Source organism: Primulina eburnea, chromosome 14 (assembly GCF_022965805.1).
Source record: "Primulina eburnea isolate SZY01 chromosome 14, ASM2296580v1, whole genome shotgun sequence".
In the NCBI taxonomy this organism is placed as follows: domain Eukaryota; kingdom Viridiplantae; phylum Streptophyta; class Magnoliopsida; order Lamiales; family Gesneriaceae; genus Primulina; species Primulina eburnea.
Genome location: NC_133114.1, coordinates 17,672,585 through 17,688,868, shown reverse-complemented (window position 1 = coordinate 17,688,868; position 16,284 = coordinate 17,672,585). Strand labels below are relative to the sequence as shown.

The following is a 16,284-nucleotide window of genomic DNA, read 5'->3' as shown; positions in this document are numbered from 1 at the left end:
GGTCGACCATTAAATTTGGGCAACCATCTTTTTTTCATGGTCGACCACCTTCGCACAAAATCAGTACGCACACACAGCAGCAAAAAACACAAAAATTCGACATAAACACTGAAGAAACAAATCGAAATAAACGCGAACATTACCACATTTTCGTTTGCCATTTAATCGATTGAGTTTGCGTGTCGCCTTTGAGAGAAAGGTTTTTCTTCTGGGAACGGAGGGTTTACGGTTAGGGAGAGGGAAATTTTAGGGAAAATTAGGGAAAAGGGACTCTAATTTTTTAAAAAAGGATCCATAGGTATATTTACATTTCTGTCCCTAGGTTTTAAGTTTAAATTCTTTAAACAATCGATTAAACAGTCTGTTGCGTTAAAATTTCCCTCTCCCTCAACGTAAACCCTCCGTTCCCAGAAGAAAAACCTTTCTCTCAAAGGCGACACGCAAACTCAATCGATTAAATGGCAAACGAAAATGTGGTAATGTTCGCGTTTATTTCGATTTGTTTATTCAGTGTTTATGTCGAATTTTTGTGTTTTTTTGTCGCTGTGTGTGCGTAATGATTTTGTGCGAAGGCGGTCGACCAACTTTTATGGTCGACCATCAAAAAAATATGGTCGCCCAAATTTTATGGTCGACCAAACCTAATTTATTATGTGACACGTGTCCCCTTATTTAGTGTATAATTTAAAACTGTTGTGAAAAAGTAAAAATTTATGGTAAAAAGTAAAAATCTCAAACTCTCAAAATTTACCAAACTATATACTTTATAAAAATTTTCTCTCTACTCAATTGTGAATTTCTTCACAAATGGTGAGGCTATTTATAGAATTTCTTTACAAATAATCCAAAAATAAATTTATCATTACCTATATTATCAGACACTAATTTTCAATATTTACAATTCTTATTTTCAACATTCAAATATTCAATATACATTTTTTAAATATTAATTTTCAACACTCCCCCTTGTGATGATGATCATAATGATTGTCTTCATTATGTGTTTTTATACTGCCTCGTTAAAAACCTTACTAAGAAAAACCCATTGGGATAAAAACCATAGTAAGGGAAAAAGAGTGCAGTCACGTAAACTCCCCCTCATGTTGACACGAACAATTCTTCATAAATTTCGTAGATTGCGCATCCCAATATTATATATGTGCTTTCTGAATATTGCCGTAGGAAGTGCCTTTTTGAAGAGATCTGATGAGTTTTCACTTGAATGAATATGACGAACATCAATGTATTTATTCTTCTCAAGCTTCTTGGTAAATGCGAAGAACTTAGGAGGAATATGTTTAGTTCTGTCACTTTTTATGTATCATTCTTTCATTTGAGCAACACATGCAGCATTATCTTCATATAGTATCACAGGCTTCTCGTCAAATGATAATCCGTATGAGATTTGGATATGTTGGCTCATTGATTTTAACTACACACATTCACGGCTTGCTTCATGTAGTGCAATAATCACGGCATGATTTGATGAAGTTGCTACGAGTGTTTGTGTAACGTCCCGAAAATCGTAAAGTTCACGTAAACCACATACATGCAATTTATTAAATTTCTTTGGTATTTTATTAATTTATTTTAAAGCATTAAATACATGTTTATTTTATAAATTATGGGTTTAGTTATTTTTGTGCATTTTATGCATTATTATTTCATAATAGAATTTATTTCATGAAAGTTTAAAGGTTCATGCATTAAAGATTTTTAAGTTGCATTTCGCGCTCAAACGAGGATCGGAGACCGGAGAATTTTCAAGAAAATTATTTTATTAGATGATTAATTTTTATTAATTAATATAAAATTTTTTAAAGGTATTTTTCAAGAATTGGGAATTATTAGGTATTTTTACCCGCAAGATTTTAATTTTTAGCGGTACGCAAATTTTATCGAATCATGGGACTTTTTGATGGTTTGGCTAATATTTTCAAAAACTTTCCAACACAAAATATTTTTCGAGAGTGTGTATGAATTTAATGGGCCTAATGTTAATCTTATTGGGCTTAAAACCCTTTTTATTTTAATTTAGGCCCATTAGTTTACAATTTAATTAACCTAAACTATAATTAAAATAAACCTAAACCTACCCTACACCTAATAAATGGAAGCAACCGACACTCACCTCCAATTATCGCTCTTCTCTCCATTTTCAGCATACCCCAGCTGTTGAGCATCTCGGTTTTCAGAGCTTTCATCAAGAAAGCTTCGGTTTTCTCTTTTCTTGCAAGGAGAAATTCATCCGACGTCTCCTCTTCTCGTTCTTGTTCATCAAATCATCCAGGCACGCCATGTACTTTTATTGCTGTATCATACACGTTTATATTCTGTTGATTGGGTTCATGCATGAAAGATTTTCGATCTAAGCCTTTACATGAAAGATTTTCGGTTTCCATGTGTTTTCATGCATCATAAGATTGTTGTTCACGTTTTCTGAAATTTTGAGTGCAAGGGGTTGCGGTCTTGAATGTATAGGATCTGCTGGTGGTGTCAAGATGATAGCTTGGGGATCCGGTTTGTTGCTGGACGCAGCAAAGTGAGGTCCGAGTGAAGGGTTTTTTAGAGGGTGGCTCGGATTCTTTGGTTTTAGTGTACAGCGCCTGAACCACGGCCCAGACCAGACCAGGTGGGGTCTGAGCCATGTATTAGAGTGGATCTCACGCTGCTGGTATGGCTTGTAGAACCGTAGTAGCATTGTTGTGGTTGTGGCCGCGGGTGTGCTATCTTAGGTGTATAGCGGTTGTTGGTGAGTTGCGACTTGCTCAAGGGCGTGACCATGAGTTCAGCAGACCTAGAAGGACCTGAGGGCGGTCCAGGTGTGGTGGGTTAGGGGCTGGTCCCATTGGCTAAGGACTAGGAGCGTTGGTATGGGAAGGATGGTGGTTAGGGCCTCGGGTTAGCACATGCTGTAAATTACAGCAGCTTGCTGGCCTGTTTGAAAGGATCGGTTAATCGGATGGAAATTGTTTAGAAGGGGGGGTTGAATAAACACTTCACGAATTTTATATTCTCTTCGAAGATTTGGATTCAGTTCTATTACAAATTTACTCTAGATATCACGTCAGTCAATGACAATCAATTAAACTGAAGAAAACAGCTGCGGAATAAGAACTGACTGAAAAATAAAATATCTAACGGAAATATAATAACTGAAGTAAAAAGGAACATGATTGTTTCTGGATGTTCGGAGACTTGAATAACTCCTACGTCACCCATTCTATCACGAAGATAGGATATCCACTAAAAGACTTTGATCAAATACAAGACTTGTACTGACCCACTTCAGTTTGGACTTAACACTGCCAAAACTGAAACTCTTAGTTACAAACGCTTTTTCCGTCCTTGACTGATCTTAGCACGATTTAAAGAATGTAGCAGAAATTACAAAGTGCTATTAAGCTCAAATATATAGCCTGAATACTACTGATAGAACAAGTAAGCGAGAGCTTTTGATATTTGAATGCGAGTAGAGAATTTTGCAGCGTAACAGCAAGCTCAATGCGTTGTGCGTTTTTCGTCGTGTGTCGTCTGTTTTCAGCTGCTCTCTTCAACTATTTATAAGCTTCCATTTTAACGGTAACATTAACTTCTGTTTGAATATTATATCCGTTGATATGCCACGTTATTATTCTTCTGACAGTCGTACTTTGTGACCTCTGAGATGCGACGTCCCACTAATAGTTGCAGACTGTAGTGGTACTATCTGTCGGTTGTTAAATGACGTGTTCAGCTGAATTAATCAGCTGCTGGTCAATTAGCTGGAGAGAAGAATAACTGAGTTGCGTTTCAGTTGCGTAGATCAGTTTACTAGATTCAGTTGGTTCGTATGATCAGTTGGTAATTTTTCAAACGCCGTAATTATGTTTCCAACAATTTCCCCCTTTAAGGTGTTTGACAAAACTAAGCACAAAATAACTGAACAACTGAGCTCATCGTAGATAACATAAAATTCTTGATATTGAAAAGAATAACAGACAGTGACAATGACTCAGCTCTTCTTTTGTTGATCTAGCCGCTCTTTGATTTCTTCCCCCTTTTTGTCAAATAACCCCATTTGAAGGGATAACTTCCGCACATCGGTTAATAAGATATTGACAGTAGCAGATATGTTAGAGACATCAGAGAGCATTGTGGTTTGCAACGAGTCTATTCTTCTTGTCACCAGCGTCTCCAGATTTTCAACTCGCTTGCTGATAACGTCTTGAGTAATGGATAGACTCTGAGCCAAACATTTATTCTTTTGAATTGCGTCTACTGACTGGGAAAGAGAGGTTAAAGCTTCTTGAATTGATTTCAGTTTCTCTGAGTTGAAAGCTTTAGAATGTTCTAGTTTCAGAGAGTGCTCTAATTGAGTATGTTGAGTCTTGTACAAATCATTAATCACTCTGTGTAGATTATGCTGAATATCCTGAATTTCTTCAAGAACAAAATCAAGATCTTTGGCTGATTGAGGATTCGGCTGATCCGATGCGCCAGTCTACTGTGAGATTTGATCAAAAACCACCATGGTCCTTTCAGAAATCACTGTTTCAGCAATAGTCGATGTTGGAACAACTGTTTCAGTTTCGTACTTGGACCAGATGAGTTGAAGATTGGTGTTGATCATTGATTGCGCTTTCCTGCTGAATGTGAGAGATGGCAGGATCTTCAACTAGGGTGTCATGAACTGAAGTTTCTGCTGGATGATCCTCTGAGATTCTGACTGACTCATCAGTTGGAGGATTTTCAGAAGTAGTTAACAGAGTCTCTGGATTCTCAGCTGGATCAATTTGTTCAGAGATGGCAGCCTTAACTGGCTCTTCAATTGAGCTGGGATTCTTATCAGCTGCTTGATCAGCGGAGTGATCAACTGACAATGGTTCATCGATTGAAGCTTCTTGAACCACTGATTGAATGATTTCATCAATATGCGCCAGTGTCAAATCAGCTTCTGAATACATCTTTGGATCATTAATGGGAGGTGCTGACAAGGATGTAGATGGAGAAATTGAAGATGAGGAGACATCTGCTTTTTGAGAGAAGGTAGCAGCAGTGTCCTTATCAGGCTCTCCAGCTGAATGTTCAGTTGGTTTTTCAGTCGCGATTTCTTGAGATGCTGCTGCGATGATCAGTTCTTGATCCATTTCCCAGTGTTTAATTTCTGCTTGCAGTCTGATCAAATCTGTTTTCAGTCGAGCATATACTGCTTTGTCATTGAATGCAGTTGGACTTGTGGGATTGAAATTTTGCCGGAGCTCAGTAACAATCTGCTGCAGCTTCTTTTCTCGTGAAAGATCAAAAAAGTATTTCTTCCTCTGCAACGGTTGATAAGTGGAAGAAGCTTTGACCATCTTCAGCAATACTCTTTCCAGAGCAATGAATCTTTTCAGCTTAGATTTGTTGCGGAGGTCGTTGGCAAAAACATGGACTTTGAAATTTAACCATTCTTCAAAAACTTGAAGCTTCTCTTCTGCAAATTGATTGACCTCTTGCCAAATAAGATCAATATGAGTTTGAATGGCATTTGAGGTCTGGGTTCTTCTTAAATTTTGCCCTTGCCCTTGGGGTCACTCAAGATGTGAGGAATGGTTAATCCCGACGTAGTTGCATCAATTCCTTCTCTGAGCACAACTCCGGTAGGTCTGGCAAATGGTAACGGAGAGTAAGGAGAGATATTAATAAGTGGAGCTTTGACCCCTGCAAGTCTTGTTTTATCACTAGATTCAGTGATTTTACTCTTTGGCAGAATTTTGAACAGGGGTAACTGATCCTCAGTTGAGGACTCAGTTGGGACTGCCTTCAATGGAACAACCTGGATTGGCTGTTGAGCTCCTGATTCCATCACTCTATCAGTTGGTATGACTTCAACTGTAGCAGCAGGTTTGGTTTTCAGTGTTCACGGTTTCTTGACAATTGGAGGAGATGGAGTCTTCTGATAATCAGAATCACTGACAATCAGTTTGCGCTTTGACGTCTTCTTCAGTGCTAGAGTCTTGGCAATCTTTACTGATTTGGGAGCAGCCTGCTGCGTCCCAATCTCCTTTTTGATCTTAATGAATTTATGAGGAGAGATGTCCAACTTAGTTCTTGGCGGCAGAATATTCTTGGCATTGAACACTTTGAATTTGGATAATCTTTCCGAGTCATCAGCTATTAACCCTTGGAATTTCATCAAATAGCTCAGCTGAATAGCAAAACCCTTAGACTGCTTGGTGGAAGAGAACATATTCTTCAAGATGGTGAAAAGAAGATGTTTCCAGTTGAGTCTTCGTCCAGCCATGATGACGGTAATGGCATGAAATTTCTCCATAGTTAACGCAGCAAAGGATCCTGCCTTTGCCAATAGCCATTTGGCTACAATGTCAGCCAGTAACTGTACCTCGTGCTTCAGCTCCTTCTTTGGATCGGAAACTTTGCTTTTCCATCCATCAACAGAAAGTAATGTTTGCATCTCTTCGACATCAGATGCTTTAACATCAGTAAGTTGTGTTAACCCATCAGAAGGCAGCAAAAACATTTCTCCAAGAGAGTCTTCAGAGATGGTTAATAATTGATTGTTGATAGTAGCGATGATGCTTCCATCAGAGTCGATAAATCCAGTTGAATAGAAATCTTGAAGTTCCTTCGGATAGATTTCTTGAGAGAATAGCCCTAAGAAAGTTTTCAACCCTGCTGATTCAAGTTTCAGAAAGACTTTCTTCACATCAGCTTCTTCGATTGTTAGGGCTGATTCAAAGTTGATAGCCATAGCGTTCAATAAGTGTCTTGAATTTGATTTGCCATTTCTGAGATTGAGAAAATCTGAAATTTTGCAAGATACAAGCTCAGAGTGATGAGTTTTCTCTTGAGAATTGATGTACACGTAAGAAGAAACTGAAATGAAGCGGGGAAAGGTACTTATGTAAGTGACTATTCAAATTCTGGACACGTGTTAGTCCATAAAATTTTTGAATGACAACGTGTGTACGTGTGCTGTAAGCGTGTGTATAATTTAAACGGTTAATATGCATCCACGTTTTAAAATGAGATTCATCATGAGATAGCAGTCAGTGACGTCAATTGATTTGGAATATAATATGATTAATTAGTTAACTTATATGAGAAGATTAGTGAAATACCCAACTGAACGATCAGTTTGTAAAATTGTGTCCTTTCAGTTGAGAATTTACTAACATTTGTCTTCTCAGTGAACCTCTTAAAATCAATATCCCCCCTTAATAAATGCATATAAAAATTATGAGAACTTAAGCGAGACGAATCAAATAAAAGCTTATGCTAGGAGATTTTAATCGTCTGCTGTAATGATGTCGTCCTTTCAGCTTCATTGTCCTGGTCTATAAATAAGAGTAGAATAATTAGTTGCAAATACATCAGCAAACAGAAATTCAACAGTGAGAATGGCAGATGCAAGCAGTTCAAAGGCTCCGGATATGGCTGAGGATTTCATGAAGACGACCATGGAGAGTAGGAAGACTTCCATAGAAGAGGCGGTCTTCCAGAGGACTCTGGGAGGATCTACAAGAACCCCAATTGTTGTACGAGTGTGGAGAAGTGAACACTCCTAAACTGATGGCCAAGGTGGATAAATATCGGGAACGTTTGCACGTTGCTGAGACTGCTGATTTCTTTGATGATGGCCATGTCTATCAGCTACTGCTCTACAAGCAGAGAGAGACTTTGAAAAGTATTGTCGACTCTGATAGTTTTTCCAAGACATCCACTGGAGAATTAAAAGGATGGTTAACCCTGTGGATGAATTATGTAGAGGAGGAGTACTTTGATGTAATCCGCACCAATTTCTTTGATGCATGTTAAGAGTTATTTTTTTTCATATTTTCCTGAAAGTTAATCTTATCAGTTGAACAATAAATGACAAACTGAATTAAGAATCAATAAATGACATAAATGGATTAACCCCAGATATGGGAACAGTAAAACTGATTAAGATAACTCAATTAAACCAAGTATATTGCGAAAATGATAAAACTTAGTCTCTGCCAATGGTTTGGTAAATATATCAGCTGCTTGTTGTTCGGTTGAGACATATTCCAATCTGATGTCCTTCTTTAAAGCACGATCTCTGATAAAGTGATGCCTGACATCTATGTGCTTGGTCCTCGAGTGAAGAACTGGATTGTAGGTGATAGCAATCATGCTTGTATTATCACAAAATATGGGCGATTCTTTAGCATCAATTCCATAATCTCTCAGTTGTTGCTGAACCCAGAGCAGTTGGGCACAGCAGCTTCCAGCAGCAAGGTATTCTGCTTCAGTTGTGGAAGTTGCTATGGATGTTTGCTTCTTGCTGAACCAAGAGATCAGTCTGTCTCCTAGAAACTGACATGATCCACTTGTACTTTTACGATCAAGCTTACATCCTGCATCTGCATCTGAATATCCAACTAAATTGAAAGATGAATCTTTAGAATACCATAACCCAACATTTTGTGTGCCTTTAAGATATTTTAGAATACACTTGGCAGCTATAAAATGTGATTGCTTAGGATTTGCTTGAAATCTAGCACACATGCAAACAACAAATACAATATCAGGACGACTAGCAATTAGGTACAATAATGAACCTATTAAACATCTGTAAAGCGTCGTCTCAACTGATATTCCCCCTTGATCAATGTCCTGTTTTACTGATGAGCTCATGGGAGTACTTGCAGCTGAACACGATTCCATGCCAAACTTCTTCAGCAATTCCTTTGTGTATTTAGTTTGACTAATGAAAGTACCCGACTCCAAGTACCCGACTCCAGTTGCTTCACTTGTAATCCAAGAAAGAATGTCAGTTCACCCATCATGCTCATTTCAAATTTCTCCTGCATTAACTTAGCAAATTTCTCACATAATTTGGGGTTTGTTGACTCAAAAATAAAGTCATCAACATAAATTTGAACGAGTAGAATATGATCATTCTTGGAGAATTTGAACAATGTCTTATCAACTGATCCAACAGAAAAATCGTGATCAGTTAGAAATTTTGAAAGGGTTTCATACCAAGCTCTTGGAGCTTGCTTAAGACCATATAATGCTTTGTTCAAATGATAGATATGATCAGGAAGGTGATGATTGATAAAACCTGGAGGTTGTTCAACGTAGACTTCTTCCTGCAACTGGCCATTCAGAAATGCACTCTTTACATCCATTTGATAGAATTTGAAGTTTTTGAATGAAGCATAGGCAAGGAATATTCTGATTGCTTCTAGTCTTGCAACTGGTGCATATATCTCATCGTAATCAATTCCTTCTTCTTGTCTATATCCTTGTGCTACTAGCCTTGCTTTGTTGCGCACAACTGAACCACCTTCGTTCAGTTTGTTCCTGAAAACCCATTTTGTACCTATGACAGTTTTTGAAATTGGTCTTGGAACTAAGTTCCAGACATTGTTATGGATAAACTGATTTAGCTCCTCTTGCATTGCATTTATCCAGTTTGGATCAGCAAGAGCTTCATCAGCCTTCTTTGGTTCTAGTTGTGATACAAAGGCTGAATGAATAAATAGATTGAGCATCTGATTTCTTGTTCTTACCGGATCAGATGGATTACCTATCACCAACTCTGGAGGATGTGATTTCTTCCATCTGAGTTCAGCGTTTGTTGCTTCTAAGTCAGCAACTGCTTCTGTGGGAAACTGAATGTTTTCAGTTTCAGTTTCAGTTTCAGTTTCAGTTGGAGCAGTTTCAGTTGGTAACTGAATAACATTTGGTTGCTCTATCAACTGATTGTTAGAAACAGCTTCTGGTTCAACTGGTTGATCTAACACTTCTGGTTCAGGTGTTTGGAGGTTGTTTTGATTCATACGATTGTCTTCTTCATCATCATCCTCTAACCTGATATCTGTAAATCTATCCACTAGCTCAACTTGATCAGTTGGCTTATCAGTTAGTACAGTTTCTTCAAAAACGACATGGATAGATTCTTCAACATTCAAAGAGTTTTTGTTAAAAACTCTATATGCTTTGCTCACCGAAGAATATCCAAGAAATATTCCCTCTGCAGATTTTGCATCAAAAGTTTTTAAATAGTTTTTGCCATTGTCAAGAATAAAACATCTGCAGCCGAATATTTTGAAGTAGGAAACCACACTTTTTCTTCCATGCCAGATCTCATAAGGTGTTTTCATATGATTCTTATTAATCATTGATCTGTTCTGAGTATAGCACGCAGTGTTTACTGCCTCTGCCCAAAATCTTTGAGAAATACCGGAATCAGCAAGCATTGTTCTCACAACTTCTTTAAGGGTCCGATTTCTCCTTTCAGCTACACCATTTTGCTGAGGAGTTCTAGCTGCTGAGAGCTCATGCTTAATTCCAGCATTTTCTAAAAAATTTGAAAGAGTTTGATTGATGAATTCAGTTCCTCGATCGGATCTGATTCTATCAATACCAACTGATTTTTCATTTAATAATCTTTTGAAAATCTTGATCAGTTGTGCAGCAATTTGGTCTTTTGTTTTGAGAAAAATAACCCAAGTAAATATTGAAAAATCGTCTACAACCACCAAGGTGTATTTCATTCCGCCTAAGCTCATGACCGGTATTGGACCAAATAGATCCATGTGCAACAGTTCTAAGCATCGGGAAGAAGATTTATGGCCCTTGTTTGTAAAAGAAGATCTTACTTGTTTACCAAACCGACATGCTGAACAAATTTTTTCTTTGATAAAATCCATTTTGGCAAACCAGTGACAAGATAGCGGTTACTTAGATAAGCAATAGATTTGAAGTTCAGGTGGTTTAATCTCTTATGCCACAACCAGTTTTCTGAAGATTTGGAAGTTATAAAACATACTGTGGATAAGGTTGATCATTCTAGCTGAGTTTGTAAGTGTTTCCACACCGTTTGCCAGTTAGGATCACCTCATTAGTTGAGCATTTGACTAAACAAGAATGTTTGTCAAACTGAACTGAGAATCCATTATCGCATAATTGACTGATGCTAATCAGATTATACTTGAGATTCTCAACTAATAAAACGTCATTAATGATGAAGTTACCATGGATAAGTTTACCCTTACCCACAGTTTTACCTTTAGAATTATCTCCAAAACTGATGTTTGGTCCAGTGTACTTAACCAGTTGAGATAATAAGTTTGAATCTCCTGTCATGTGGCGTGAGCATCCACTATCCAAGTACCATATTGATTCAATGCTTGTACCTGTTACCTGCAATCACACACAAGATAAGATTTTGGTACCTTTTTTTATTTGGGTCCAAAGTTCATTAATCCTTTAGGAATCCAGACTTGGATCAGTCTAACTGACCGTCCAGTTGCCGTATTCCAGATGGTTTTTCCCGATCTGTGTGTGCTTGGTGTATAGTGTGCAGAAGATACAACATGTGATTTGGCCTTGTTCAACTGATTGTTCAGCCAGTATCTTTTCTGAACTGGCTTCCTGTTATAGTAATTGGAGTAGCCATTTGAATAATTTTTGCTAAAACTTTTTGGTGGCTGACTACGTGAATCAGTCACAACCTTTGGGCTATAACCAATACCATGTTTTCTAGCTTTGTTCATACTTTCAGTTGGCTGTTCAACCACTTTACTTGGCTCCGGTTGTTCTTTTACCATAATTGATTTGACAAAATGAATGTATTTTCCTTTATCCATATTCAGTTTTGGTCGAGTATCTTTGGGAGACATTTCATCTTGGTTACTGAACCCTAAACTAGTTTTATCAGTAACTGATTTCTGTGAGTTCTGTATATCAGTCAATGCAACAGATGATTTGTTCCAAGCCTGAATAAGCTCAGTTTGCTTTGAATTTTCAAGCATTAACTTTTGAATCATTAATTGATCCTTGATTCTTTCAGTATTGAGTTCAGCAATCTCCTTTTCAGACTCAACATATCAACTGATTCTTCAGTTTTAGTTTTATTGTCTATTGGATCAGTTTGCTTTGCTCTAGCCTTTTCAAATGATAAGGCAAGCTTCTGATACTCACTAACCATATCATACAATGTTGAAATAAGTTCTTCTCTGGTTAAATCAGTTGAGCTAATGTCAAATACATGTTGACTGCTAGACTCCAGTTCTGTGTCACCAGCCATCAGACATTTCACTTCCTCTTCACTGTCACTAGAACTGCATGAAGTTTCTGGTTCTGACCTCTCGTTGTCAGTTTCTGCCCATTTTGATTTGCTCTCTTCAGCCAAGAGCATTTCATGCTTCTTCCAGGAGAACTTCTTATCATCTTTGGATCTCTTTTTGTGCTCATATGTTTTCTTCCTTCTTTCAGTTGATCTTTGACTATTTTTCTTGGGTTTGGTACACTCAGCCATGAAGTGACCAGGTTTGCCACAGTTGTAGCAAGCATTTGATTCCTCCTTGGAATTGCTTCTTTGATATTTATTCTAAAAATTTCCCTGACCTTTCCTCATAAATCTTCCGAACTTTTTGATGAACAATGACATGGCATCATTGCTTAGTTGATCAGCAACTTTTTCAACTGAACCAGTTGGTTCTGTTCTAACAGTAGCTAAAGCAGTCGTGGCTGCTGAAGTAGAAGATTCTCCTTCTCGAGTTTGCAGCTCAAACTCGTAAGCTTTCAAATCAGCAAATAGATCATGAATCTTAACTTTGTTGAGATCCTTGGATTCCCTCATTGCCATGGTCTTCACGTTCCACTCTTTGGGAAGACCTCTGATTATCTTCAATGCAACTTCTTTGTTTGTGTACACTTTTCCAAGTGCATTTAATTCATTGATGATGCAGCTGGTTCTTTCATCATAATCATGCATCGTTTCACCAGCTCTCATTTTGATATTGTCCAACTTCTGAACAGCAACAGAAAGTTTGTTCTCTTTGGTCTGTTCGTTCCCTTCGCAAAGCTGGATCAGCTTCTCCTAAATCTCTTTGGCTGTCTTGCACATTTTGATTTTACTGAAAGTTACTTTATCCAGCGTCTTGTATAGTATGTCCTTTGCCACATTATCCAAATTGACTTTTATCCTCTGTTGTCAATTCTTCTCTGGGCTTTTCTATACGATGAGGTGCCCCATCAGTAATGGTAACAGCTGTGTTAGCTTTCAAAATCTTCATGGGTCCGTCAGTTATAACGTACCACATATCATCATCTTGTGCAGCTAGGTGAGCCTGCATTCTTATTTTCCAGTCATAAAAATCCTCTCTGGAAAACATGGGGATCTTGTCAAAAGAAGACATACTGAACAATTTTGAGTAAGATATTCTGAGACGAGATATAACCGCTCTGATACCACTTGAAAGGATCGGTTAATCGGATGGAAAGTGTTTAGAAGGGGGGTTGAATAAACATTTCACGAATTTTATTTTCTCTTCGAAGATTTGGATTCAGTTATGTTACAAACTGACTCTAGATATCACGTCAGTCAATGACAATCAGTTAAACTGACGAAAGCAGTTGCGGAATAAGAACTGACTGAAAGATAGAATATCTAACTGAAATATAATAACTGAAGTAAAAAGAACACGATTGTTTCTGGATGTTCGGAGACTTGAATAACTCCTACGTCACCCCTTCTATCACAAAGATAGGATATACACTAAAAGACTTTGATCAAATACAAGACTTGTACTGACCCACTTCACTTTGGACTTAACACTGCCAAAACTGAAACTCTTAGTTACAAATGCTTTTTCAGTCCTTGACTGATCTTAGCACGATTTAAAGAATGTAGCAGAAATTACAAAGTGCTAGTAAGCTCAAATATATAGCCTGAATTCTACTGATAGAACAAGTAAGCGAGAGATTTTGATATTTGAATGCGAGTAGAGAATTTTGCAGCGTAACAGCAAGCTCAATGCGTTGTGCGTTTTTCGTCGTGTGTCGTCTGTTTTCAGCTGCTCTCTTTAACTATTTATAAGCTTCCCTTTCAACTGTAACATTAACTTCTGTTTGAATATTATATCCGTTGATATGTCACGTCATTATTCTTCTGACAGTCGTACTCTGTGACCTCTGAAATGCGGCGTCCCACTAATAGTTGCAGACTGTAGTGGTACTATCTGTCGGTTGTTAAATGACGTGTTCAGCTGAATTAATCAGCTGCTTGTCATTTAGCTGGAGAGAAGAATAACTAAGTTGTGTTTCAGTTGCGTAGATCAGTTTACTAGATTCAGTTGGTTCGTATGATCAGTTGGTAATTTGTCAAACGCCGTAATTATGTTTCAAACACTGTTATTCATGTGTCTAAAGGTATGGTTTTGAGGTTTTTAGGACCTTTTAGATGTTTTTATAGTATGGTAAAAATTTGGGAAAGTTTTGGTTAAGTTTCGGTTCGATTCGGGTTAAAATCGAGACCCCGGTCTAAGTTTTTAAACAATTCGATTAAGTTGTGAATTTGGCTCAAGTTTACGTTTAGGAATGCTTTTAAAAATGTTTTGAAACATTTTAAGGAGTTTGGTAACCTTCGGATCAAAATAATGAGTTTTGGAATTATCCGAGATTTAGTCGCCTCACGAAAGGTTAATTAAAGAATTAATTGAAACGTCTAGATTTAGGCTTGATAAAATTATGGAAAATTATATTTAAGCTCAAATAATTATTAGAAAGTGTAAGTTTTTAAATTGAGAATTTTATGCTAAGGTTTGGTTTAATTCGGGATTAAAACACAATAATATGTTATAGTTAAAGATTAATTTAAAGGTCATCGATTTAAGCCAAATAAAAATATGAGAAAGTTCATGTAGGATTAAATAATTATTTTGGACATGTTAGAGTCAATGGAATTAAGAAAATGTCAAAAAGGTGAAATTTTACTTCTAGGGGCAAAACGTAATTTTTGGATTTCCAAGGGCAAAATGCTCATTTTGCACCCGGGATGAAATTTTGGTCCTGACAGCGCCCTGAGCACATTTTATCATGTTTTAAATGTTTATGCATCATGTTTACGATTTTTACGCAATTATGATAAATACGGTGCATGCTTGGTTTAAAGGAAAAATTACGTATATGCATGATTTTATTAAGTGATGAATATGATGACACGTTTTGAAGGAAGTGATTTAGTTGTGACTAACACGATGACACGATGACACGACGATATGATTGGAGATATCGTGAGGGAAAAGACCCCAGAGGGAGCCCGACGATCGTATTTCCATTGACATGATATGATGATATGACAGGCCAAGGCCCAATTGACGGGTGAGAGTGTCGCTAGTGTCCTCGCCGCCCAGTACTGTGGTTACACGTAGATGGATCCATCGACTGACATGGTGACATGATGATACGAAAGTCACATATAATGAATTGAGTTCAATAAAAAAGAAAATGTTTACTTATACGATGATATGAGATGACATGTTTTGAGACGACATGATTTTACACGAGACGTTGATGTTCATGCTTTTAAAGTTCATGAAAGATATGTTTACGTATATGATGATATGAGATGACATGTTTTGACACGACATGATTTTACACGAGACGTTGATGTTCATGCTTTTAAAGTTCATGAAAGATATGTTTACGTATATGATGATATGACACGACATGATTTTACACGAGACGTTGATGTTCATGCTTTTAAAGTTCATGAAAGATATGTTTACGTATATGATGATATGAGATGACATGCTTTGACATGACATGATTTTACACAACACGTTTACATTATGCTTTTAAGTTCATGAAAGATATGTTGAGTATGATATTTTTCACTGTTGTGTGCTAGGTATATGTGCTTGTTATTAACAGTGCAGGTGTGCTGAGTCTTTAGACTCACTAGGCGTGTGTGATGCAGGTGAGCTTAGTGATGAAGACTGGATGTGCCGAACTCTGAATAGGCAGACCTGGTAAGGTGACACGACCCGAGGACCACATGTTTTCCGCATTACGATTTATGAGATTGAGAGGAGATGAATATTTTCATACGTTGATGATTTTAAGAATTTTATACGTTTATTTTTACGTATGATTGTAGACGAGTTGGGTTATTTTAAACTGCGCTATTTTTACTGACAAATTTTTAAGATCATTTTTAAATGTTATATTTTTCTATTACGATTTTTACTCCTTTACGTTTACATTTGATGTTGCTCATTTTAAACTGTGATATTTTTATTGTAAAATAAAGACAATTATTTTAAATGATATTTCGAAAATGCGAGCTTTTATTTAAGGGAAAAAATGTCCAGTAGACTTTTAAAAATGAGTGAGACGTTAAAGTTTGTTTCTGTAAACGCCAAGAAATTGCAGTGCCTCCACGAGTAAATACATATCCAGTTTGAGAATGTGCCTTGTGTGGATCAGATAAGTATCCAGCATCGGCATAACCAATTATACTTGGATTAGCATCTTTTGAAT

The 16,284-nt window shown here is 37.2% G+C and overlaps 1 long non-coding RNA gene across 1 annotated transcript; it reads left to right on the top strand.

Annotated features, from left to right (window-relative positions):
* Positions 1-2,152: 2,152 nt before the first annotated feature.
* Positions 2,153-15,882, top strand: LOC140812682 (uncharacterized). Its single transcript, XR_012113733.1, has 2 exons — positions 2,153-2,299; positions 15,727-15,882. It is a non-coding gene; the product is annotated as an uncharacterized lncRNA (long non-coding RNA).
* The last annotated feature ends 402 nt before the right edge of the window (positions 15,883-16,284 follow it).